This window comes from Camellia sinensis, chromosome 2 (assembly GCF_055761805.1).
Source record: "Camellia sinensis isolate YWXY chromosome 2, ASM5576180v1, whole genome shotgun sequence".
Classification (NCBI taxonomy): Eukaryota; Viridiplantae; Streptophyta; class Magnoliopsida; order Ericales; family Theaceae; genus Camellia; species Camellia sinensis.
The window spans coordinates 157,024,081-157,050,871 of NC_138962.1; the positions used below are offsets into that span (position 1 = coordinate 157,024,081).

General features: G+C 40.7%; 1 long non-coding RNA gene across 3 annotated transcripts; it reads left to right on the top strand.

Annotated features, from left to right (window-relative positions):
• Positions 1-44: 44 nt before the first annotated feature.
• On the top strand, positions 45-26,657 carry LOC114255758 (uncharacterized). Of its 3 annotated transcripts, none has more exons than XR_014361898.1 (6): positions 45-482; positions 1,200-1,401; positions 12,614-12,913; positions 13,631-13,832; positions 25,043-25,342; positions 26,060-26,657. It is a non-coding gene; the product is annotated as an uncharacterized LOC114255758 (long non-coding RNA). The 3 variants fall into 3 exon arrangements; XR_014361900.1 differs by having other exon boundaries at positions 47-482; positions 12,820-12,913; XR_014361899.1 differs by having other exon boundaries at positions 48-482; positions 25,249-25,342.
• The last annotated feature ends 134 nt before the right edge of the window (positions 26,658-26,791 follow it).

Below are 26,791 nucleotides of genomic sequence, written 5' to 3' on the forward strand. Positions count from 1 at the left end.
AATTATTATTGAATATATATATATATATATATATATATATATATTTGGGTGGTTAAAATTAGTTGGATTTTTGTTTGTTAGGTAAGTAGTCATTTTTGTATTATTAATGAAAATTTTTGGGTGCTTGATATGTATATGTATATGTTTGTGTTTAATTAGTCACTATTATTTGTATGGTGTAGGCACTTGCATTTTCTATTAGGTGCAAAATCAAACTTCAAATTATAGTCGTGTTCTTTTGGCTTCCATTGCTGGAAAGTGTTATACTTTTTTATCATAGTAGTGTTTATGTTTATTTGTATTATCTTCAAGGCCTGCTTGCTCATTTTGATCTTCTTTCTCTTCACTCAAAATTTTGCATGAAATTTCTGATTTGAATTATATGCAGTGATGAAGTTAATATTCCAGATCTGAGTATATATTGTAGATATGAAGGGGTATGAGTTTGGAGTGGCCCCTTGAATGAGTTTTGGCTCAATGAGGTGTGTATATTTTGCAGTGTTTAATTGATTTATTTATACGTATGTAGCTGATTTTTTCTTTTTGAATTTCAAAATGGCAATTTTAATAAATTTGCACTAGCTTATAGATGGGTCACTCCAAAAGCTTTAAGTTCCATAAATTCTATTAAAAAAAAAAAAAATTAAACTAAACAACATTTACTTTGTTTGGTTTTGAGTGATTTTGAGTTTTCAAAAACAACACGAGTTTTTTTTTATTTATATTTTTTGTGTTTTCTTAACTTTAGAGGGGGAAAATATATATATTTTACTTTTTAGATGTCCCTAACCTATATGCATCTAAAAAGAAAAATATTTGTAATTATTTTTTTTTTAAATTCAACAAATACAAAAGAAAAATAAAATAAAATATACTAATGTTTTTTTTTTAAAAAAAATTGTATGTAAGTGAAGTTTTAAAATATTTTTCATAAATATTTTACTTTTGAAATGTATCTAAGTGTGCAGATTAAGTGAATCTACAAAGTAAAAAAATTACTTAAAATATTTAAAAAGTTCACTAAAAATGAAAAAATAGAAAATTCAAAAACTATTCTTAATAATTGTAAGAGTGATTTAAACTTCTGAAAACAATAGATCATGAATTTATATTTGATGGGGGTCTCTTAACTTTTTGATGAGATTAATTTATATCAAACAAAATATTGATAACATAAATAATTTCTTTTTTTTGAATAGTTTCATGGGTTACTCAGACACCATCGGCTACTATGTGGAGTCGCCTCTAAACAAGATATATCTCCACTACTTAGTGGTGGACATTGATCACATTGACGACTACGATTTGGGTGGCGCTGCTCTAGTCACCCTCTATAGATACGCTAGTGTTGTCATGCACCGCTGAGAGATGACCATCAAAGGGCATTAGAAACGATGGAAGGTACAATTTACTGTTTTATGTCATTTCTACATTGCACATGTCATTTATGCATTTATTCTAAAAAAATTTCCTCATCTTGTACTAATTAACTCTCTGAATTGTAGATCTAGAACTTTGAGTATTTTAGGGCAAATGTCCCTAACGCTTAGGAGATAGATTAGCACGTCGTTCCTTGGTTCCGACAATACTTCTGTTAGCATCACCACCAAGCCCCACTATTGTTGAGCTTTTACAAGTTTAGATAGTGTTTTGACATAGTGACTCCCGATCAAGCAATTGGATTAATCCCTCTTCAATCATGTACTATGTTGCTTTCATTCATTATGCTATGAGATTTCTAAATGTCATGCTTGTCTTGTTTGTGACTTGGGCGTTGTGGGCAGGTGTGGCATCAAATACCGTATAGCGACCCCGGTCTTTTCCCATTTGATTATTGTATCCGGACTTAGGTTCCGTAGATTCTGTCATTGAATAATTGTTGTTGTTATCCTTTATTGTCTCATTTGGAATTATAGGATGTGTTGGGCAGGTTTGTTTTAGGATGGTTGGGTTTAGAAACCAAGTGTTGCTGTCCAGGTTTTTGGTTTTTCGCTCGAGCGAGGAGTTGGTCGCTCGAGCGAGATGTCGTTTTGGTTCTTCGCTCGAGCTGGGGTTTGGTCGCTCGAGCGAGAGATGGCGTCCAGTATGGACCTGTAGCTTTGCATTCTTGGCTCGAGCGAGCTTTTCTTCGCTCGAGCGAGTTAGTTCATCCTTCGCTCGAGCAATAGTTCCTTCGCTCGAGCGTGTGTTTGGTTACAGACCTGAGGGTTTGAGTTCTTCGCTCGATCGAGCTTTCTTTCGCTCGAGCGAGCTTTTGGGTTGTTGGCTCGAGCAAGGCTTCCTTGGCTTGAGCGTAGTTTCTCTGTGTCTGGTCGCTCGAGCGACCAAGTCTTCGCTCGAGCGAGCCTGTCCAGTTTATATACGCAACAGCGGGTTTTGATCAGTCTTTTTAATATCTTTTTTGATTCCAAACCCTAGGTCCGACTTCTCTCTCTCCCTATTCACCTTCTCTCTTAGATTTGATCCACTTAGGGTGTGTTTCTACCCTAGATCCTTCATTAAAAAGATAGAGGGAGTCGAGAGCTTTCATTTAATCTGAACATTTGGCGATTTGGAGCACTTTGGTATTTGGGCACTCATCTTTGTCTTCACCATTTGTGTTGTTTTCTTCGAGGTAGGGATTTCCTACTCCATTTTATAGGTTTTATAGCGACCCCGGTCTTTTCCCATTTGATTTTTGTATCCGGACTTAGGTTCCGTAGATTCCGTCATTGTATAATTGTTGTTGTCATTCATTATTTTCTTATTTTGAGTTTTGGGTTGTGTTGGGAAGATTTGGAGCAGGTTGGTTGAGCTTAGGAACCAAGTCTAGTTGCCCAGATTTTGGCTTGTCCGCTCGAGCGGGGGTTTGGACGCTCGAGCGAGGAATACACCCATCCAGTATGTCCTGTGTAGTGTTGGCCGCTCGAGCGGGGGATTGGACGCTCGAGCGGGAAGTCGTGAGTGACGCTCGAGCGGGGAGTTGGGCGCTCGAGCGAGGACCTGTCTGTAAAAACTTCTGGGAGAGTGCATTCGCCGCTCGAGCGGAAGTTTGGCCGCTCGAGCGGGAGTCTGTGAGTGGCGCTCGAGCGGGGGTTTCCACGCTCGAGCGGGGCGACTGGTATAAAAATCCGAGATCCGACTTTCAGGATCATTTTTCATCTCCTTTTTGTTTTTAAAACCCTAGAACCGTCTTCTCCCTCTCCCTACACACCTTCTCTCTTAGGTTTGATCTACTTAGAGTGTATTTCTACCCTAAGCCCTTTGTTAAAAAGATAGAGTGGGTCGAGGGCTTCCGTTTAATCTGAACAATCTTGGGTTTGGAGCACTTTGGTTTTCGTCATCTTCTCTATTCAAGTTCTTCGCTTCAAGGTAGGGATTTCCTACTCCATCCTATAAGTTTTGTCCTAAGTTTTGGCATTTTGTTATGTTGGGAGTACTTTGGTAATTTTGGGAAAAACCCTAGTTGTATTAATAAATTAATTTGTATAATTAATTTAAGGAAATTGGGAAAATTGGTTAAATGCATGAAATTGAGGAATTCATTGATTAAATGGTGTAGTTGGATAATTAAAATCACTCGCCTATTGAATTGTTGATATATTTATTTCCAGTCTAGAAATAACTGTTTTGGGCTATCGGTGGAGGATAGTCGTGTTTGTTGTAGACATTGCATGTGGATTAGGAATAACTGAAACTAATCACATTGGTTAAGTCATTAATTTTGACTATTGCATTAATACAGAAAATACGTGTATTGATTGAGCATTGCATTTGCATATATATTGTTTTGTGTGGGAGGAGATAGGGGATGTACTCTACGGTTTAGGGGAAGATAGGGGATGGACCTCTAAACCGGATTTTGTTTGGGAGGAGATAGGGGATGGACTCCATTAGCACAAATTTTTATGTGTGCTTATTAAATTGAAGTGTTTTTACATGATTATTGATACAGCACTAAAATGTGTATCAAATGGGAAGTATGAAGTGTTTTGATATGAGCATGAGTCTCATTTGTTTTGTTGATATTGGAAGTAATGTGAATATGATATATATAATTCACTGTTGTAAGTTTGGCCAGGTTCTGAGCCATGTTGATAATAATGGAAAGTGAAATGTGTCTTAGACATTAGTGTCATGAGACTGTTTAATGATAAAATTGATTATCTTGGTTAACCATCTATTGAATGCTACAGCTTTATTCAATGCTTATATTTGGTTTAGTATTTTTCTACTGGGCTGTGGCTCACCCTTTATGGGAACATCATTTTCAGGTTCAGGTGATAAGCTACCTCCACGGACTTAGCCTGGAAGGATTTGATGTTTGGGATTTTGAAGACTTGTCTTTAGTTATATGTTTTATTTGTTATTTTTGAGCTTTCATGTAAACATTCAAGCCTAGGGCTTAACTTGTAAATGAGTTAGTACTCATCCTTTTTGTTTCCAAGTGTTAGCTTGGAAAGGTGTAAGCCCTTAGGGCATTTATTTTGATGTTGCAGGATGTTACATGTGATGTCTTTCAATAAGAATACTCTGATGAATAACTCAAATGATTCGTTTTCTTTTATAAATGCATGTTAATGTTATGGTTATTATGGGTTTATTTTGAGGGCGTGACAACTTGGTATCAGAGCGTACCGGGTTCGAATACTTTGGGTACGTGGGAAGTGATTAGTATCACAATGGGTTCGTCTCGCTTGATAGAGACTTAGATGTACTGTTATGTGCTTATATGATAGCATGTTTATGTGATTATGTGGGTATGGAATGTAATTTCTAGGATGTTGATTGGACCCTTGAGTTTCTAGTAGTCTTGTTGGAAAGGCACTTGATCACTGCTGCTTCCAACTGGAACTATAGTAACGCATTGGGACTATCACTATCCGGGAACGAAATTCGTAGGTGCTTATGTGATTATGTGCTTACGTGGAATGTATTATTGTTGTCCATTTCATTAGGACGCGAGAGTTTAGCCTCGGCACATTTATTAATGTGCTAATGTCTCTGTTTCCTTTATTAGGATGTCAGGACGAGGACGAGGACGCAGTAGGCGTGGTAGGCCGGGTAGGCAGGAGGTGCCTGTGCCAGAGGAGATTCCGGCAGTTCAGGAGGGAATTGGCCAGGCTAATGTGGCCGAGCCAGTAGGCCAGCAGGCTATGGGCGCTTTAGCTCGAGAGATAGCAGGAGCATTCAGGGAGTCAGTAGGCATTCTTAGGGCTGAGAATCAAGCCCAGGTTGTTGTTGGGGATGCAGGACCTTCCTTTCTGAAGAGGGAGTTCTTCCGGTCTAATCCGGATGAATTTGTGGGTGATCCTAAAGAGCCACTTAAGGCAGATGAATGGCTCGAACAGACAACGAAGACGTTTGAGATGCTTGGCATCGAAGACGAGGGGTTGAAGGTGACCTTGGCATCATTCCAGTTGAAGGGGGATGCGGGTCAGTGGTGGAAGTTCACTAAGGGGCGTATAGGAGGTACATGGGAGGCTTTTGTGAATGCTTTCCAAGAGAAGTTCTTATCTCCAGCAGTTAGGGAGAAGCTGAGAGACCAGTTCTGCCAGCTTAAGCAGTCGAGTTCTTCAGTGGCCGAGTTTGAGGCTGCATTTACTAGTTTATCCAGGTTTGCACCTGAATTGGTGGCGTCTGAGGAACGCCGTTGTATTGAGTTTGAGAGGAAGTTGAGGCATGGCCTCAAGCTGAGAGTTGGGGGAACTATGATTCGGGATTATGGGCGTTTGGTTGATGCTGCAGCCCACATGGAAATCATGATGCAGGAGGAGGAGGAAGGACAGAAGGGCTCCAAGAGGAGTCAGGATGGTCAGAGTGATGGTAGGAGACAGAAGGGTTTTAATCCCCAATAGTCTCAGAGTAGCTTTTCTAGATCGACTTTTCCTGTGCCGAGTGCTAGTTCGGGGAAAGGCAGTCAAGGAGACATTACCTGCTTCAAGTGTGGTCAGCTGGGCCACAAGTCTCCAGTTTGTCCTCAGAGGGGAGGAGTGCAGAGAGCAGCATCATCTTCGGCTCGATCTCAGAGCCAGAGTCAGGGTAGAGGCCAGCCACTCTCGTGTTATCAGTGTGGTCAGCCAGGGCATATGAAGAGGTATTGCCCGCAGTTGGGTGGCACACCTGGTGCATCTGGTTTGAGGTAGATTCAGGGTCAACAGCCAGCTCAGTCGGGTCAGGCCTCGAGGGCCAATCAGGGGGCTTCATCGTCTCAGTCGGTGCAGCAATCTTATGCTCCTAGGGGTGAGCAGGTTGATCAGAGGTCATCTGGGCGCGTGTATGCTGTTACCACGCAGGATCTTGTACCGGCTCCATCTGTTGTGAGAGGTACTTTCTTGTTTTGCAACTCGGTTGCTAATGTTTTGATTGATATGGGTGCATCTCATTCCTTTGTGTCTGCTGCATTTGCATCTGTTTTGGAGTTGGAGTTAGCACAGTTAGCATCTCCTATTTGTGTAGTGTCGCCTCTTGGGGGTGAATTGATTTTGAAACACGGTGTTAGGGGTTGTGATATAGAGGTTGATTACCATAGAATCCCATTTTCCTTTGTAGTTATGCCTATGAGAGGTTTCGATGTTATTTTGGGTATGGACTGGTTATCGTCATACCGGGCAGTTATTGATTGCTACCGCCAGAGAGTCACTTGTTGTACCGTGAATGGTGAGTGTTTTCATTTTCTGGGGGACCGTGTTGGTAGTGTTTTGCCACCGGGGTATGTTCCGCGAGGACGGAGTGAGCTTAGTGGTCTACTTGCTAACCTTTCGATTGGTGAGGACGGTGAGACTCAGATTGTGTTGCCAAGGGTGGTGTGTGAGTACTCGGACGTTTTTCCCGAGGATCTTGTTGGTTTGCCACCGCATCGAGAGATTGAATTCTCTATTGACTTGGTGCCCGGCACGGCGCCGATTTCTATGGCACCTTATCGTTTTGCCCCAGCTGAGTTAGTTGAGTTAAAGATCCAACTCCAGGAGTTGCTAGATAAAGGCTTTATACGTCCTAGTGTTTCGCCTTGGGGAGCACCGGCCCTCTTTGTTAAAAAGAAAGGTGGTGCTTTGAGGCTTTGTATAGATTACCGGAAATTGAATCGGGCTACGGTTAAGAATAAGTACCCTATGCCCCGTATAGATGATCTGTTCGATCAATTGAAAGGTTCCCGTTGTTTCTCGAAGATAGACTTGAGATCAGGTTATCATCAGTTGAGAGTCAGGGAGGAGGATATTCCAAAGACGGCATTCCGTACGCGGTATGGCCACTATGAGTTTTTGGTGATGCCATTTGGGCTTACCAATGCACCGGCAGTATTTATGGATTTGATGAACCGGATATTCCGGGAATTTCTAAATCGTTTTGTAGTCGTCTTCGTGGACGACATCCTTATCTATTCACCTTCAGAGGAAGAGCACGAGGAACACTTGAGGGTGGTGCTTGATTTACTTAGAGCCCATCAGCTTTATGCTAAGTTTGGGAAGTGTGAGTTCTGGCTAGAGGAGGTGAAGTTCTTAGGCCATGTAGTTTCTAGGGAAGGGGTGTCTGTTGATACATCCAAGACAGAGGCAGTGCAAGATTGGGTACAGCCTAAGAGTGTGTTTGAGATCCGCAGTTTTCTGGGATTAGCTGGGTATTATCGCCGGTTTGTAAGAGATTTCTCCAGATTAGCTTCGCCTTTGACTAGATTGACTCGGAAGGGAGTCAAATTTGTTTGGAGTGAGACTTGTGAAAAGTCGTTCCACGAGTTGAAAGTTAGACTGACCACTGCTCCAGTCTTGATTATTCCGGAGAGAGGGTTGGGTTATGCAGTCTATTGTGACGCCTCACGAGAGGGTCTTGGTTGTGTGTTAATGCAAGAGGGGAAAGTGGTTGCCTATGGCTCACGTCAGTTGAAAGTTCACGAGAAGAATTACCCTACGCATGATTTAGAGTTAGCAGCTGTGATATTTGCCTTGAAGATTTGGAGACATTATCTTTACGGTGAGAGGTTCGAGGTATTCTCGGATCATAAGAGTTTGAAATATCTGTTCACACAGAAAGACTTGAACTTGAGGCAGAGGAGGTGGATGGAATTTATTGAGGATTATGACTTTGAATTGCATTATCATCCGGGAAAGGCCAATGTTGTGGCCGACGCCCTTAGCAGGAAACCTGTTGGTGACATAGCTAGTATAGCCATCCGAGAGTGGGAGATGTTAGGTGCACTTGGAGAGTTTGATTTGCTTCTGGGCGAATCCGTTGAGGCTGCGGCCTTGTTTTCTGTTGTTGCGCAACCTACACTTGTGACTCGAGTGTTAGAGGCTCAGAGGGGCGACCCTGAGGTAGAATCCCTCCGTGAGAAGATTTCTGGTGGGAAGGTTGAGAAAGGTTTGACGGTGTATCCCGACCTGAGTGTGAGATACCGAGACCGTCTGTTTGTGCCGGAGTCTCATCGAGAGGAGGTACTCCGAGAGTTTCATCATTCACGCCTTGCGGTGCATCCGGGAGGTACTAAGATGTATCGGGATTTGGGTCGCCAGTTTTGGTGGCGGGGTATGAAGAGAGATGTGGCAGCTTTCGTGTCTAAGTGCCTTACTTGTCAGCAAGTGAAGGCCGAACATCAGAGGCCAGCGGGTTTGTTGCAACCCTTGCCTATTGCCGAGTGGAAGTGGGAGCATGTCACTATGGACTTCGTTGTAGGTCTTCCGAGGACTCAGCGGGGCAGTGATGCTATTTGGGTGGTTGTAGACCGGTTGACTAAGTCGGCGCACTTCATTCCTATGCGCGTTAGAGATTCAGTAGATCATCTTGCCGACTTGTATATTCGAGACATAGTGAAGTTGCACGGGGTTCCAGTGACGATCGTCTCCGATAGGGACCCTCGTTTTACTGCCAGATTATGGCAGAGCTTGCAGAGCGCCTTAGGTACTAAGTTGACCTTTAGCACAGCTTATCATCCTCAGACTGATGGGCAGTCCGAGCGTACTATTCAGATCCTTGAAGATATGCTTCGGGGTTGTGTTCTTGACTTTAGCGGGTCGTGGGAGAGGCACTTGCCATTAGTGGAGTTTGCCTACAACAACAGCTTCCAGTCTAGTATCGGTATGGCACCGTTTGAGGCCTTATACGGCCGACCGTGTAGATCTCCTGAGTTTCCATGCAACAAGGTACTTGTTTCATGATTTGTTGCCAAAGTTAAAATGCTTACGTGAGTTGCGTTTACATTGTAATAGCATGGATGAACTACCAGATTCCATTGGAGATCTAAAGCATTTGCGGTGCCTCGATGTATCCCGTTCTGGGATTACATGGTTACCTAACACAATAGTAACTCTCTATAATTTACAAGTCTTGTTTTTGAAATTTTGTTCTCAACTTCAGAAGTTGCCTTTAAACATAGGGAGGCTAGTGAACTTGCGCCACTTTGACATGACTGGCGTGCATATTCCATCATCAGAAGAGATGTCGCTAAATATAGGTAAATTAACTAATCTCCAAACATTGTCAAATTTTATGGTGGGTAAAGATTATGGGCGTAAAATAGGAGAGTTGAAAAACTTATCGCACATTCGAGGAGCAATACACATATCAAGACTGCAGAATGTCGCTGGTGTTAAGGATGCAAGGGATGCCAATTTTATGTCTAAGGAGGAGTTAAAAGAGTTATCACTAGAATGGGATGAATCTCACCGTTCACAGAATGACATAGTTGAGAGGGATGTGCTTGACGTGATGAGACCTTTCAAATTGTTGGAACGACTCACCATCAGTGGGTATGGCGGTACAAAACTTCCAAACTGGGTTGGAGATGTTTCGTTCTCCAAAATGGTGTTCATGCGATTAAAAGGTAGCAAATGTTGCAGATCTTTGCCACCACTTGGACAACTACCCTTGCTTAAAGACCTTTACATTGAAGGAATGAGTGCAATAAAGCGCCTGGGTTGTGAGTTCTATGGGAAGCAGTGTGGTGCCAAACCTTTCCCCTCTCTAGAGAGATTGAGCTTTGAGTTTATGCCAGAATGGGAGGAATGGTCTGCTTTTGAAACAGAGGGAGTTAAGCCATACCTTCGGCTCAGTATGCTTTCCATCATAAATTGTCCCAAACTTGTTAGAAGATTACCAAATGATCTTCCTTGTCTCAATTCTCTCAAAATTGATGGTTGTCCGCAGTTGTTGATTGATGTTTCGAGCCTCGTTCAGCCATCACTTGCGTCCTTGTCAATGAATAATGTTATGCTCCCAAGCCTTCCAGAACTCTTAGGGATGAAGAACACGATTGAACTTGGTTCCCTCACCGTGGATATTAGACATGTTATAGTCCTCGACTCCCTCTGCGATCCAAGAACAATTGATGAAGAGTTACTGGCAAATGAAATGTCTAAGCATTTGACTTCAATAACTGCTTTGAGCATTTCTCATGTTGAAAAACTGGCGTTCCTACCGACATGGTTTGCCCGAGATTTGATGGGACTTGAGAAATTGGACATTAGTAACTGCCAAGAACTCGTAACATTGTGGTGGAATATGGAGAGAATACAAGTATGTCTCCCTGCCCTCTGCCATTTAAAAATTTCTCATTGCCCCAAACTCGTTTGCTTGTTTGAAGAAAAGCAAGAAAAAGGAGGAGAAGGCTCGAAAAAGCATCAACATGAGGGGCTGCCTTGCATGACGAGACTCGAGTATTTGACAATTCAAGAGTGTGGAATGCTGAAGAAACTGCCACAAGATCTGCACACATAAACATCTCTTGGGGTGCTTAGAATCTATGATTGTGCGAGTCTAATCTCTTTTCCAATGAAAGGTTTGCCATCTATGCTGAGAGAACTTTGGGTTACAATGTGTGATGCTTTGGAGTCCCTACCCGAGTTGATGACACTCAATAATCTGCAAGAGTTGCGGGTTTCTTACTGTGCGTCACTCACATATTTATTGTCAAGAGGTGGGCTACCATCCAGACTAAAACAACTTTGGATTGATTGGTGTGAAAATCTGGAGTCACTTTTTGCAGAGGAAGGGATAAAAATTGATTGTCCATCTCTTGAAACTATTTGTATCCATTTTTGTGGGAGTCTCAAATCTTTACTAGAAGCCAATGATCTCAAGAATCTCAGTCAATTGGTGATAAGATGGTGTTATAATCTGGAGCCCCTGTCACTTGGTGGTCCTGATCAGAACAACAACATCAACCAATTCACTTCGCTTCAAAAGTTGTGTTTATATGAATGCAGGGCTGGAATGGTCTCCTACTTTGTCAAGCAAGGGAGTTTCCCCACCAACATCACTTCACTTGAAATCGGGAGTTTGAGAGTGAACAACGTCGGTCAACTTCCAGTTCTGCCTCCATCTCCATTAAAGTGGGGTTTGCACAAACTCTCTTCTCTTACCACACTCATACTTCAAGGCCCGGATTGGCCGTGGGGAGATACGATGTCTTTTCCAGAAGAAGAGATGTTCCTGCCCACCTCTCTCATCAATTTGACCATCATCTGCTTCCCAAATCTGGAAAGACTCTCTTATGAGGAGTTTCAAAACCTCACCTCTCTCCAAAAACTTAAAATCTTGAGGTGCCATAGTCTCACGTCCTTTCCAAATGAAGGGTTGCCTCCATCTCTTTTGCATCTATCGATCGAGGACTGCCATAAGCTTGCAACCTTTCCAGAACAAAGCTTCCCTCCCTCGCTTTTGTCACTGGAGATCTGGGGATCTAATCCAATACTGAAACAGAAGTGTGAAAAGGGGAAAGAATATTGGCCCATCATCCAATACATTCCCCATGTTTATTTAGATTAAGCAGCCAATTGCAGGGTACAAACAAACAAACACTAAATCTGTCATACCATTTTTATTTATTTATTTATTTTCTCATTACCAATATCATCTCAGATTTTTATCACAACTGAGAGTTTACTAGCTACTTCTTTTGGATCGTAAGAGAGTTCCAATTTGTTGTGAATGCTGAAATTACCAATACATTACTAATGAATTAAACACACTGCTCTGTTTTTCAATTCGTTCTTTGTCTTTTCCTTTCAAATATTTTCTTTTCTCTTCATTTTCCCTTAATAATGAATGGATAATTTTCATTATCATTTGTTATTTTATCTTGTATTATTCATAGGTGTTGATGGAAAAATTACCCTAGTACTTTTGAAAAAAGTTTTGAATTGTGTGTTTAGTTATGATTTTTAAAAATACTTTTTGAATTGAGTTTTGAATTGTGTGTTTAGTTATGACTTTGAAATTTTTTGATTATAATCAATTGTTATACAGTTAAATTCACTACAAGAAAAAAGGGATATGCCAATGCTTTTGTATGCTTTAAGGATCTTGTATTATTCATAGGTGTTAATTTTCCCTTAATAATCAATTGTTGTGCAATCTTTCTTTACTTTCAGGATTTTTGTAGGTTAATTATCGACTTCATTTTCATATCAAACAATGCTTATGTTAGAGAACACATTCCTCTCATTTGGAAATTGGATTGGTTACTTAATTATTATTGAATATATATATATATATATATATATATTTGGGTGGTTAAAATTAGTTGGATTTTTGTTTGTTAGGTAAGTAGTCATTTTTGTATTATTAATGAAAATTTTTGGGTGCTTGATATGTATATGTATATGTTTGTGTTTAATTAGTCACTATTATTTGTATGGTGTAGGCACTTGCATTTTCTATTAGGTGCAAAATCAAACTTCAAATTATAGTCGTGTTCTTTTGGCTTCCATTGCTGGAAAGTGTTATACTTTTTTATCATAGTAGTGTTTATGTTTATTTGTATTATCTTCAAGGCCTGCTTGCTCATTTTGATCTTCTTTCTCTTCACTCAAAATTTTGCATGAAATTTCTGATTTGAATTATATGCAGTGATGAAGTTAATATTCCAGATCTGAGTATATATTGTAGATATGAAGGGGTATGAGTTTGGAGTGGCCCCTTGAATGAGTTTTGGCTCAATGAGGTGTGTATATTTTGCAGTGTTTAATTGATTTATTTATACGTATGTAGCTGATTTTTTCTTTTTGAATTTCAAAATGGCAATTTTAATAAATTTCCACTAGCTTATAGATGGGTCACTCCAAAAGCTTTAAGTTCCATAAATTCTATTAAAAAAAAAAAAAATTATACTAAACAACATTTACTTTGTTTGGTTTTGAGTGATTTTGAGTTTTCAAAAACAACACGAGTTTTTTTTTATTTATATTTTTTGTGTTTTCTTAACTTTAGAGGGGGAAAATATATATATTTTACTTTTTAGATGTCCCTAACCTATATGCATCTAAAAACAAAAATATTTGTAATTATTTTTTTTTTAAATTCAACAAATACAAAAGAAAAATAAAATAAAATATACTAATGTTTTTTTTTTAAAAAAAATTGTATGTAAGTGAAGTTTTAAAATATTTTTCATAAATATTTTACTTTTGAAATGTATCTAAGTGTGCAGATTAAGTGAATCTACAAAGTAAAAAAATTACTTAAAATATTTAAAAAGTTCACTAAAAATGAAAAAATAGAAAATTCAAAAACTATTCTTAATAATTGTAAGAGTGATTTAAACTTCTGAAAACAATAGATCATGAATTTATATTTGATGGGGGTCTCTTAACTTTTTGATGAGATTAATTTATATCAAACAAAATATTGATAACATAAATAATTTCTTTTTTTTGAATAGTTTCATGGGTTACTCAGACACCATCGGCTACTATGTGGAGTCGCCTCTAAACAAGATATATCTCCACTACTTAGTGGTGGACATTGATCACATTGACGACTACGATTTGGGTGGCGCTGCTCTAGTCACCCTCTATAGATACGCTAGTGTTGTCATGCACCGCTGAGAGATGACCATCAAAGGGCATTAGAAACGATGGAAGGTACAATTTACTGTTTTATGTCATTTCTACATTGCACATGTCATTTATGCATTTATTCTAAAAAAATTTCCTCATCTTGTACTAATTAACTCTCTGAATTGTAGATCTAGAACTTTGAGTATTTTAGGGCAAATGTCCCTAACGCTTAGGAGATAGATTAGCACGTCGTTCCTTGGTTCCGACAATACTTCTGTTAGCATCACCACCAAGCCCCACTATTGTTGAGCTTTTACAAGTTTAGATAGTGTTTTGACATAGTGACTCCCGATCAAGCAATTGGATTAATCCCTCTTCAATCATGTACTATGTTGCTTTCATTCATTATGCTATGAGATTTCTAAATGTCATGCTTGTCTTGTTTGTGACTTGGGCGTTGTGGGCAGGTGTGGCATCAAATACCGTATAGCGACCCCGGTCTTTTCCCATTTGATTATTGTATCCGGACTTAGGTTCCGTAGATTCTGTCATTGAATAATTGTTGTTGTTATCCTTTATTGTCTCATTTGGAATTATAGGATGTGTTGGGCAGGTTTGTTTTAGGATGGTTGGGTTTAGAAACCAAGTGTTGCTGTCCAGGTTTTTGGTTTTTCGCTCGAGCGAGGAGTTGGTCGCTCGAGCGAGATGTCGTTTTGGTTCTTCGCTCGAGCTGGGGTTTGGTCGCTCGAGCGAGAGATGGCGTCCAGTATGGACCTGTAGCTTTGCATTCTTGGCTCGAGCGAGCTTTTCTTCGCTCGAGCGAGTTAGTTCATCCTTCGCTCGAGCAATAGTTCCTTCGCTCGAGCGTGTGTTTGGTTACAGACCTGAGGGTTTGAGTTCTTCGCTCGATCGAGCTTTCTTTCGCTCGAGCGAGCTTTTGGGTTATTGGCTCGAGCAAGGCTTCCTTGGCTTGAGCGTAGTTTCTCTGTGTCTGGTCGCTCAAGCGACCAAGTCTTCGCTCGAGCGAGCCTGTCCAGTTTATATACGCAACAGCGGGTTTTGATCAGTCTTTTTAATATCTTTTTTGATTCCAAACCCTAGGTCCGACTTCTCTCTCTCCCTATTCACCTTCTCTCTTAGATTTGATCCACTTAGGGTGTGTTTCTACCCTAGATCCTTCATTAAAAAGATAGAGGGAGTCGAGGGCTTTCATTTAATCTGAACATTTGGCGATTTGGAGCACTTTGGTATTTGGGCACTCATCTTTGTCTTCACCATTTGTGTTGTTTTCTTCGAGGTAGGGATTTCCTACTCCATTTTATAGGTTTTATAGCGACCCCGGTCTTTTCCCATTTGATTTTTGTATCCGGACTTAGGTTCCGTAGATTCCGTCATTGTATAATTGTTGTTGTCATTCATTATTTTCTTATTTTGAGTTTTGGGTTGTGTTGGGAAGATTTGGAGCAGGTTGGTTGAGCTTAGGAACCAAGTCTAGTTGCCCAGATTTTGGCTTGTCCGCTCGAGCGGGGGTTTGGACGCTCGAACGGGGAATACACCCATCCAGTATGTCCTGTGTAGTGTTGGCCGCTCGAGTGGGGGATTGGACGCTCGAGCGGGAAGTCGTGAGTGACGCTCGAGCGGGGAGTTGGGCGCTCGAGCGAGGACCTGTCTGCAAAAACTTCTGGGAGAGTGCATTCGCCGCTCGAGCGGAAGTTTGGCCGCTCGAGCGGGAGTCTGTGAGTGGCGCTCGAGCGGGGGTTTCCACGCTCGAGCGGGGCGACTGGTATAAAAATCCGAGATCCGACTTTCAGGATCATTTTTCATCTCCTTTTTGTTTTTAAAACCCTAGAACCGTCTTCTCCCTCTCCCTACACACCTTCTCTCTTAGGTTTGATCTACTTAGAGTGTATTTCTACCCTAAGCCCTTTGTTAAAAAGATAGAGTGGGTCGAGGGCTTCCGTTTAATCTGAACAATCTTGGGTTTGGAGCACTTTGGTTTTCGTCATCTTCTCTATTCAAGTTCTTCGCTTCAAGGTAGGGATTTCCTACTCCATCCTATAAGTTTTGTCCTAAGTTTTGGCATTTTGTTATGTTGGGAGTACTTTGGTAATTTTGGGAAAAACCCTAGTTGTATTAATAAATTAATTTGTATAATTAATTTAAGGAAATTGGGAAAATTGGTTAAATGCATGAAATTGAGGAATTCATTGATTAAATGGTGTAGTTGGATAATTAAAATCACTCGCCTATTGAATTGTTGATATATTTATTTCCAGTCTAGAAATAACTGTTTTGGGCTATCGGTGGAGGATAGTCGTGTTTGTTGTAGACATTGCATGTGGATTAGGAATAACTGAAACTAATCACATTGGTTAAGTCATTAATTTTGACTATTGCATTAATACAGAAAATACGTGTATTGATTGAGCATTGCATTTGCATATATATTGTTTTGTGTGGGAGGAGATAGGGGATGTACTCTACGGTTTAGGGGAAGATAGGGGATGGACCTCTAAACCGGATTTTGTTTGGGAGGAGATAGGGGATGGACTCCATTAGCACAAATTTTTATGTGTGCTTATTAAATTGAAGTGTTTTTACATGATTATTGATACAGCACTAAAATGTGTATCAAATGGGAAGTATGAAGTGTTTTGATATGAGCATGAGTCTCATTTGTTTTGTTGATATTGGAAGTAATGTGAATATGATATATATAATTCACTGTTGTAAGTTTGGCCAGGTTCTGAGCCATGTTGATAATAATGGAAAGTGAAATGTGTCTTAGACATTAGTGTCATGAGACTGTTTAATGATAAAATTGATTATCTTGGTTAACCATCTATTGAATGCTACAGCTTTATTCAATGCTTATATTTGGTTTAGTATTTTTCTACTGGGCTGTGGCTCACCCTTTATGGGAACATCATTTTCAGGTTCAGGTGATAAGCTACCTCCACGGACTTAGCCTGGAAGGATTTGATGTTTGGGATTTTGAAGACTTGTCTTTAGTTATATGTTTTATTTGTTATTTTTGAGCTTTCATGTAAACATTCAAGCCTAGGGCTTAACTTGTAAATGAGTTAGTACTCATCCTTTTTGTTTCCAAGTGTTAGCTTGGAAAGGTGTAAGCCCTTAGGGCATTTATTTTGATGTTGCAGGATGTTACATGTGATGTCTTTCAATAAGAATACTCTGATGAATAACTCAAATGATTCGTTTTCTTTTATAAATGCATGTTAATGTTATGGTTATTATGGGTTTATTTTGAGGGCGTGACAACTTGGTATCAGAGCGTACCGGGTTCGAATACTTTGGGTACGTGGGAAGTGATTAGTATCACAATGGGTTCGTCTCGCTTGATAGAGACTTAGATGTACTGTTATGTGCTTATATGATAGCATGTTTATGTGATTATGTGGGTATGGAATGTAATTTCTAGGATGTTGATTGGACCCTTGAGTTTCTAGTAGTCTTGTTGGAAAGGCACTTGATCACTGCTGCTTCCAACTGGAACTATAGTAACGCATTGGGACTATCACTATCCGGGAACGAAATTCGTAGGTGCTTATGTGATTATGTGCTTACGTGGAATGTATTATTGTTGTCCATTTCATTAGGACGCGAGAGTTTAGCCTCGGCACATTTATTAATGTGCTAATGTCTCTGTTTCCTTTATTAGGATGTCAGGACGAGGACGAGGACGCAGTAGGCGTGGTAGGCCGGGTAGGCAGGAGGTGCCTGTGCCAGAGGAGATTCCGGCAGTTCAGGAGGGAATTGGCCAGGCTAATGTGGCCGAGCCAGTAGGCCAGCAGGCTATGGGCGCTTTAGCTCGAGAGATAGCAGGAGCATTCAGGGAGTCAGTAGGCATTCTTAGGGCTGAGAATCAAGCCCAGGTTGTTGTTGGGGATGCAGGACCTTCCTTTCTGAAGAGGGAGTTCTTCCGGTCTAATCCGGATGAATTTGTGGGTGATCCTAAAGAGCCACTTAAGGCAGATGAATGGCTCGAACAGACAACGAAGACGTTTGAGATGCTTGGCATCGAAGACGAGGGGTTGAAGGTGACCTTGGCATCATTCCAGTTGAAGGGGGATGCGGGTCAGTGGTGGAAGTTCACTAAGGGGCGTATAGGAGGTACATGGGAGGCTTTTGTGAATGCTTTCCAAGAGAAGTTCTTATCTCCAGCAGTTAGGGAGAAGCTGAGAGACCAGTTCTGCCAGCTTAAGCAGTCGAGTTCTTCAGTGGCCGAGTTTGAGGCTGCATTTACTAGTTTATCCAGGTTTGCACCTGAATTGGTGGCGTCTGAGGAACGCCGTTGTATTGAGTTTGAGAGGAAGTTGAGGCATGGCCTCAAGCTGAGAGTTGGGGGAACTATGATTCGGGATTATGGGCGTTTGGTTGATGCTGCAGCCCACATGGAAATCATGATGCAGGAGGAGGAGGAAGGACAGAAGGGCTCCAAGAGGAGTCAGGATGGTCAGAGTGATGGTAGGAGACAGAAGGGTTTTAATCCCCAATAGTCTCAGAGTAGCTTTTCTAGATCGACTTTTCCTGTGCCGAGTGCTAGTTCGGGGAAAGGCAGTCAAGGAGACATTACCTGCTTCAAGTGTGGTCAGCTGGGCCACAAGTCTCCAGTTTGTCCTCAGAGGGGAGGAGTGCAGAGAGCAGCATCATCTTCGGCTCGATCTTAGAGCCAGAGTCAGGGTAGAGGCCAGCCACTCTCGTGTTATCAGTGTGGTCAGCCAGGGCATATGAAGAGGTATTGCCCGCAGTTGGGTGGCACACCTGGTGCATCTGGTTTGAGGCAGATTCAGGGTCAACAGCCAGCTCAGTCGGGTCAGGCCTCGAGGGCCAATCAGGGGGCTTCATCGTCTCAGTCGGTGCAGCAATCTTATGCTCCTAGGGGTGAGCAGGTTGATCAGAGGTCATCTGGGCGCGTGTATGCTGTTACCACGCAGGATCTTGTACCGGCTCCATCTGTTGTGAGAGGTACTTTCTTGTTTTGCAACTCGGTTGCTAATGTTTTGATTGATATGGGTGCATCTCATTCCTTTGTGTCTGCTGCATTTGCATCTGTTTTGGAGTTGGAGTTAGCACAGTTAGCATCTCCTATTTGTGTAGTGTCGCCTCTTGGGGGTGAATTGATTTTGAAACACGGTGTTAGGGGTTGTGATATAGAGGTTGATTACCATAGAATCCCATTTTCCTTTGTAGTTATGCCTATGAGAGGTTTCGATGTTATTTTGGGTATGGACTGGTTATCGTCATACCGGGCAGTTATTGATTGCTACCGCCAGAGAGTCACTTGTTGTACCGTGAATGGTGAGTGTTTTCATTTTCTGGGGGACCGTGTTGGTAGTGTTTTGCCACCGGGGTATGTTCCGCGAGGACGGAGTGAGCTTAGTGGTCTACTTGCTAACCTTTCGATTGGTGAGGACGGTGAGACTCAGATTGTGTTGCCAAGGGTGGTGTGTGAGTACTCGGACGTTTTTCCCGAGGATCTTGTTGGTTTGCCACCGCATCGAGAGATTGAATTCTCTATTGACTTGGTGCCCGGCACGGCGCCGATTTCTATGGCACCTTATCGTTTTGCCCCAGCTGAGTTAGTTGAGTTAAAGATCCAACTCCAGGAGTTGCTAGATAAAGGCTTTATACGTCCTAGTGTTTCGCCTTGGGGAGCACCGGCCCTCTTTGTTAAAAAGAAAGGTGGTGCTTTGAGGCTTTGTATAGATTACCGGAAATTGAATCGGGCTACGGTTAAGAATAAGTACCCTATGCCCCGTATAGATGATCTGTTCGATCAATTGAAAGGTTCCCGTTGTTTCTCGAAGATAGACTTGAGATCAGGTTATCATCAGTTGAGAGTCAGGGAGGAGGATATTCCAAAGACGGCATTCCGTACGCGGTATGGCCACTATGAGTTTTTGGTGATGCCATTTGGGCTTACCAATGCACCGGCAGTATTTATGGATTTGATGAACCGGATATTCCGGGAATTTCTAAATCGTTTTGTAGTCGTCTTCGTGGACGACATCCTTATCTATTCACCTTCAGAGGAAGAGCACGAGGAACACTTGAGGGTGGTGCTTGATTTACTTAGAGCCCATCAGCTTTATGCTAAGTTTGGGAAGTGTGAGTTCTGGCTAGAGGAGGTGAAGTTCTTAGGCCATGTAGTTTCTAGGGAAGGGGTGTCTGTTGATACATCCAAGACAGAGGCAGTGCAAGATTGGGTACAGCCTAAGAGTGTGTTTGAGATCCGCAGTTTTCTGGGATTAGCTGGGTATTATCGCCGGTTTGTAAGAGATTTCTCCAGATTAGCTTCGCCTTTGACTAGATTGACTCGGAAGGGAGTCAAATTTGTTTGGAGTGAGACTTGTGAAAAGTCGTTCCACGAGTTGAAAGTTAGACTGACCACTGCTCCAGTCTTGATTATTCCGGAGAGAGGGTTGGGTTATGCAGTCTATTGTGACGCCTCACGAGAGGGTCTTGGTTGTGTGTTAATGCAAGAGGGGAAAGTGGTTGCCTATGGCTCACGTCAGTTGAAAGTTCACGAGAAGAATTACCCTACGCATGATTTAGAGTTAGCAGCTGTGATATTTGCCTTGAAGATTTGGAGACATTATCTTTACGGTGAGAGGTTCGAGGTATTCTCGGATCATAAGAGTTTGAAATATCTGTTCACACAGAAAGACTTGAACTTGAGGCAGAGGAGGTGGATGGAATTTATTGAGGATTATGACTTTGAATTGCATTATCATCCGGGAAAGGCCAATGTTGTGGCCGACGCCCTTAGCAGGAAACCTGTTGGTGACATAGCTAGTATAGCCATCCGAGAGTGGGAGATGTTAGGTGCACTTGGAGAGTTTGATTTGCTTCTGGGCGAATCCGTTGAGGCTGCGGCCTTGTTTTCTGTTGTTGCGCAACCTACACTTGTGACTCGAGTGTTAGAGGCTCAGAGGGGCGACCCTGAGGTAGAATCCCTCCGTGAGAAGATTTCTGGTGGGAAGGTTGAGAAAGGTTTGACGGTGTATCCCGACCTGAGTGTGAGATACCGAGACCGTCTGTTTGTGCCGGAGTCTCATCGAGAGGAGGTACTCCGAGAGTTTCATCATTCACGCCTTGCGGTGCATCCGGGAGGTACTAAGATGTATCGGGATTTGGGTCGCCAGTTTTGGTGGCGGGGTATGAAGAGAGATGTGGCAGCTTTCGTGTCTAAGTGCCTTACTTGTCAGCAAGTGAAGGCCGAACATCAGAGGCCAGCGGGTTTGTTGCAACCCTTGCCTATTGTCGAGTGGAAGTGGGAGCATGTCACTATGGACTTCGTTGTAGGTCTTCCGAGGACTCAGCGGGGCAGTGATGCTATTTGGGTGGTTGTAGACCGGTTGACTAAGTCGGCGCACTTCATTCCTATGCGCGTTAGAGATTCAGTAGATCATCTTGCCGACTTGTATATTCGAGACATAGTGAAGTTGCACGGGGTTCCAGTGACGATCGTCTCCGATAGGGACCCTCGTTTTACTGCCAGATTATGGCAGAGCTTGCAGAGCGCCTTAGGTACTAAGTTGACCTTTAGCACAGCTTATCATCCTCAGACTGATGGGCAGTCCGAGCGTACTATTCAGATCCTTGAAGATATGCTTCGGGGTTGTGTTCTTGACTTTAGCGGGTCGTGGGAGAGGCACTTGCCATTAGTGGAGTTTGCCTACAACAACAGCTTCCAGTCTAGTATCGGTATGGCACCGTTTGAGGCCTTATACGGCCGACCGTGTAGATCTCCTGAGTTTCCATGCAACAAGGTACTTGTTTCATGATTTGTTGCCAAAGTTAAAATGCTTACGTGAGTTGCGTTTACATTGTAATAGCATGGATGAACTACCAGATTCCATTGGAGATCTAAAGCATTTGCGGTGCCTCGATGTATCCCGTTCTGGGATTACATGGTTACCTAACACAATAGTAACTCTCTATAATTTACAAGTCTTGTTTTTGAAATTTTGTTCTCAACTTCAGAAGTTGCCTTTAAACATAGGGAGGCTAGTGAACTTGCGCCACTTTGACATGACTGGCGTGCATATTCCATCATCAGAAGAGATGTCGCTAAATATAGGTAAATTAACTAATCTCCAAACATTGTCAAATTTTATGGTGGGTAAAGATTATGGGCGTAAAATAGGAGAGTTGAAAAACCTATCGCACATTCGAGGAGCAATACACATATCAAGACTGCAGAATGTCGCTGGTGTTAAGGATGCAAGGGATGCCAATTTTATGTCTAAGGAGGAGTTAAAAGAGTTATCACTAGAATGGGATGAATCTCACCGTTCACAGAATGACATAGTTGAGAGGGATGTGCTTGACGTGATGAGACCTTTCAAATTGTTGGAACGACTCACCATCAGTGGGTATGGCGGTACAAAACTTCCAAACTGGGTTGGAGATGTTTCGTTCTCCAAAATGGTGTTCATGCGATTAAAAGGTAGCAAATGTTGCAGATCTTTGCCACCACTTGGACAACTACCCTTGCTTAAAGACCTTTACATTGAAGGAATGAGTGCAATAAAGCGCCTGGGTTGTGAGTTCTATGGGAAGCAGTGTGGTGCCAAACCTTTCCCCTCTCTAGAGAGATTGAGCTTTGAGTTTATGCCAGAATGGGAGGAATGGTCTGCTTTTGAAACAGAGGGAGTTAAGCCATACCTTCGGCTCAGTATGCTTTCCATCATAAATTGTCCCAAACTTGTTAGAAGATTACCAAATGATCTTCCTTGTCTCAATTCTCTCAAAATTGATGGTTGTCCGCAGTTGTTGATTGATGTTTCGAGCCTCGTTCAGCCATCACTTGCGTCCTTGTCAATGAATAATGTTATGCTCCCAAGCCTTCCAGAACTCTTAGGGATGAAGAACACGATTGAACTTGGTTCCCTCACCGTGGATATTAGACATGTTATAGTCCTCGACTCCCTCTGCGATCCAAGAACAATTGATGAAGAGTTACTGGCAAATGAAATGTCTAAGCATTTGACTTCAATAACTGCTTTGAGCATTTCTCATGTTGAAAAACTGGCGTTCCTACCGACATGGTTTGCCCGAGATTTGATGGGACTTGAGAAATTGGACATTAGTAACTGCCAAGAACTCGTAACATTGTGGTGGAATATGGAGAGAATACAAGTATGTCTCCCTGCCCTCTGCCATTTAAAAATTTCTCATTGCCCCAAACTCGTTTGCTTGTTTGAAGAAAAGCAAGAAAAAGGAGGAGAAGGCTCGAAAAAGCATCAACATGAGGGGCTGCCTTGCATGACGAGACTCGAGTATTTGACAATTCAAGAGTGTGGAATGCTGAAGAAACTGCCACAAGATCTGCACACATAAACATCTCTTGGGGTGCTTAGAATCTATGATTGTGCGAGTCTAATCTCTTTTCCAATGAAAGGTTTGCCATCTATGCTGAGAGAACTTTGGGTTACAATGTGTGATGCTTTGGAGTCCCTACCCGAGTTGATGACACTCAATAATCTGCAAGAGTTGCGGGTTTCTTACTGTGCGTCACTCACATATTTATTGTCAAGAGGTGGGCTACCATCCAGACTAAAACAACTTTGGATTGATTGGTGTGAAAATCTGGAGTCACTTTTTGCAGAGGAAGGGATAAAAATTGATTGTCCATCTCTTGAAACTATTTGTATCCATTTTTGTGGGAGTCTCAAATCTTTACCAGAAGCCAATGATCTCAAGAATCTCAGTCAATTGGTGATAAGATGGTGTTATAATCTGGAGCCCCTGTCACTTGGTGGTCCTGATCAGAACAACAACATCAACCAATTCACTTCGCTTCAAAAGTTGTGTTTATATGAATGCAGGGCTGGAATGGTCTCCTACTTTGTCAAGCAAGGGAGTTTCCCCACCAACATCACTTCACTTGAAATCGGGAGTTTGAGAGTGAACAACGTCGGTCAACTTCCAGTTCTGCCTCCATCTCCATTAAAGTGGGGTTTGCACAAACTCTCTTCTCTTACCACACTCATACTTCAAGGCCCGGATTGGCCGTGGGGAGATACGATGTCTTTTCCAGAAGAAGAGATGTTCCTGCCCACCTCTCTCATCAATTTGACCATCATCTGCTTCCCAAATCTGGAAAGACTCTCTTATGAGGAGTTTCAAAACCTCACCTCTCTCCAAAAACTTAAAATCTTGAGGTGCCATAGTCTCACGTCCTTTCCAAATGAAGGGTTGCCTCCATCTCTTTTGCATCTATCGATCGAGGACTGCCATAAGCTTGCAACCTTTCCAGAACAAAGCTTCCCTCCCTCGCTTTTGTCACTGGAGATCTGGGGATCTAATCCAATACTGAAACAGAAGTGTGAAAAGGGGAAAGAATATTGGCCCATCATCCAATACATTCCCCATGTTTATTTAGATTAAGCAGCCAATTGCAGGGTACAAACAAACAAACACTAAATCTGTCATACCATTTTTATTTATTTATTTATTTTCTCATTACCAATATCATCTCAGATTTTTATCACAACTGAGAGTTTACTAGCTACTTCTTTTGGATCGTAAGAGAGTTCCAATTTGTTGTGAATGCTGAAATTACCAATACATTACTAATGAATTAAACACACTGCTCTGTTTTTCAATTCGTTCTTTGTCTTTTCCTTTCAAATATTTTCTTTTCTCTTCATTTTCCCTTAATAATGAATGGATAATTTTCATTATCATTTGTTATTTTATCTTGTATTATTCATAGGTGTTGATGGAAAAATTACCCTAGTACTTTTGAAAAAAGTTTTGAATTGTGTGTTTAGTTATGATTTTTAAAAATACTTTTTGAATTGAGTTTTGAATTGTGTGTTTAGTTATGACTTTGAAATTTTTTGATTATAATCAATTGTTATACAGTTAAATTCACTACAAGAAAAAAGGGATATGCCAATGCTTTTGTATGCTTTAAGGATCTTGTATTATTCATAGGTGTTAATTTTCCCTTAATAATCAATTGTTGTGCAATCTTTCTTTACTTTCAGGATTTTTGTAGGTTAATTATCGACTTCATTTTCATATCAAACAATGCTTATGTTAGAGAACACATTCCTCTCATTTGGAAATTGGATTGGTTACTTAATTATTATTGAATATATATATATATATATATATATTTGGGTGGTTAAAATTAGTTGGATTTTTGTTTGTTAGGTAAGTAGTCATTTTTGTATTATTAATGAAAATTTTTGGGTGCTTGATATGTATATGTATATGTTTGTGTTTAATTAGTCACTATTATTTGTATGGTGTAGGCACTTGCATTTTCTATTAGGTGCAAAATCAAACTTCAAATTATAGTCGTGTTCTTTTGGCTTCCATTGCTGGAAAGTGTTATACTTTTTTATCATAGTAGTGTTTATGTTTATTTGTATTATCTTCAAGGCCTGCTTGCTCATTTTGATCTTCTTTCTCTTCACTCAAAATTTTGCATGAAATTTCTGATTTGAATTATATGCAGTGATGAAGTTAATATTCCAGATCTGAGTATATATTGTAGATATGAAGGGGTATGAGTTTGGAGTGGCCCCTTGAATGAGTTTTGGCTCAATGAGGTGTGTATATTTTGCAGTGTTTAATTGATTTATTTATACGTATGTAGCTGATTTTTTCTTTTTGAATTTCAAAATGGCAATTTTAATAAATTTCCACTAGCTTATAGATGGGTCACTCCAAAAGCTTTAAGTTCCATAAATTCTATTAAAAAAAAAAAAAATTATACTAAACAACATTTACTTTGTTTGGTTTTGAGTGATTTTGAGTTTTCAAAAACAACACGAGTTTTTTTTTATTTATATTTTTTGTGTTTTCTTAACTTTAGAGGGGGAAAATATATATATTTTACTTTTTAGATGTCCCTAACCTATATGCATCTAAAAAGAAAAATATTTGTAATTATTTTTTTTTTAAATTCAACAAATACAAAAGAAAAATAAAATAAAATATACTAATGTTTTTTTTTAAAAAAAAATTGTATGTAAGTGAAGTTTTAAAATATTTTTCATAAATATTTTACTTTTGAAATGTATCTAAGTGTGCAGATTAAGTGAATCTACAAAGTAAAAAAATTACTTAAAATATTTAAAAAGTTCACTAAAAATGAAAAAATAGAAAATTCAAAAACTATTCTTAATAATTGTAAGAGTGATTTAAACTTCTGAAAACAATAGATCATGAATTTATATTTGATGGGGGTCTCTTAACTTTTTGATGAGATTAATTTATATCAAACAAAATATTGATAACATAAATAATTTCTTTTTTTTGAATAGTTTCATGGGTTACTCAGACACCATCGGCTACTATGTGGAGTCGCCTCTAAACAAGATATATCTCCACTACTTAGTGGTGGACATTGATCACATTGACGACTACGATTTGGGTGGCGTTGCTCTAGTCACCCTCTATAGATACGCTAGTGTTGTCATGCACCGCTGAGAGATGACCATCAAAGGGCATTAGAAACGATGGAAGGTACAATTTACTGTTTTATGTCATTTCTACATTGCACATGTCATTTATGCATTTATTCTAAAAAAATTTCCTCATCTTGTACTAATTAACTCTCTGAATTGTAGATCTAGAACTTTGAGTATTTTAGGGCAAATGTCCCTAACGCTTAGGAGATAGATTAGCACGTCGTTCCTTGGTTCCGACAATACTTCTGTTAGCATCACCACCAAGCCCCACTATTGTTGAGCTTTTACAAGTTTAGATAGTGTTTTGACATAGTGACTCCCGATCAAGCAATTGGATTAATCCCTCTTCAATCATGTACTATGTTGCTTTCATTCATTATGCTATGAGATTTCTAAATGTCATGCTTGTCTTGTTTGTGACTTGGGCGTTGTGGGCAGGTGTGGCATCAAATACCGTATAGCGACCCCGGTCTTTTCCCATTTGATTATTGTATCCGGACTTAGGTTCCGTAGATTCTGTCATTGAATAATTGTTGTTGTTATCCTTTATTGTCTCATTTGGAATTATAGGATGTGTTGGGCAGG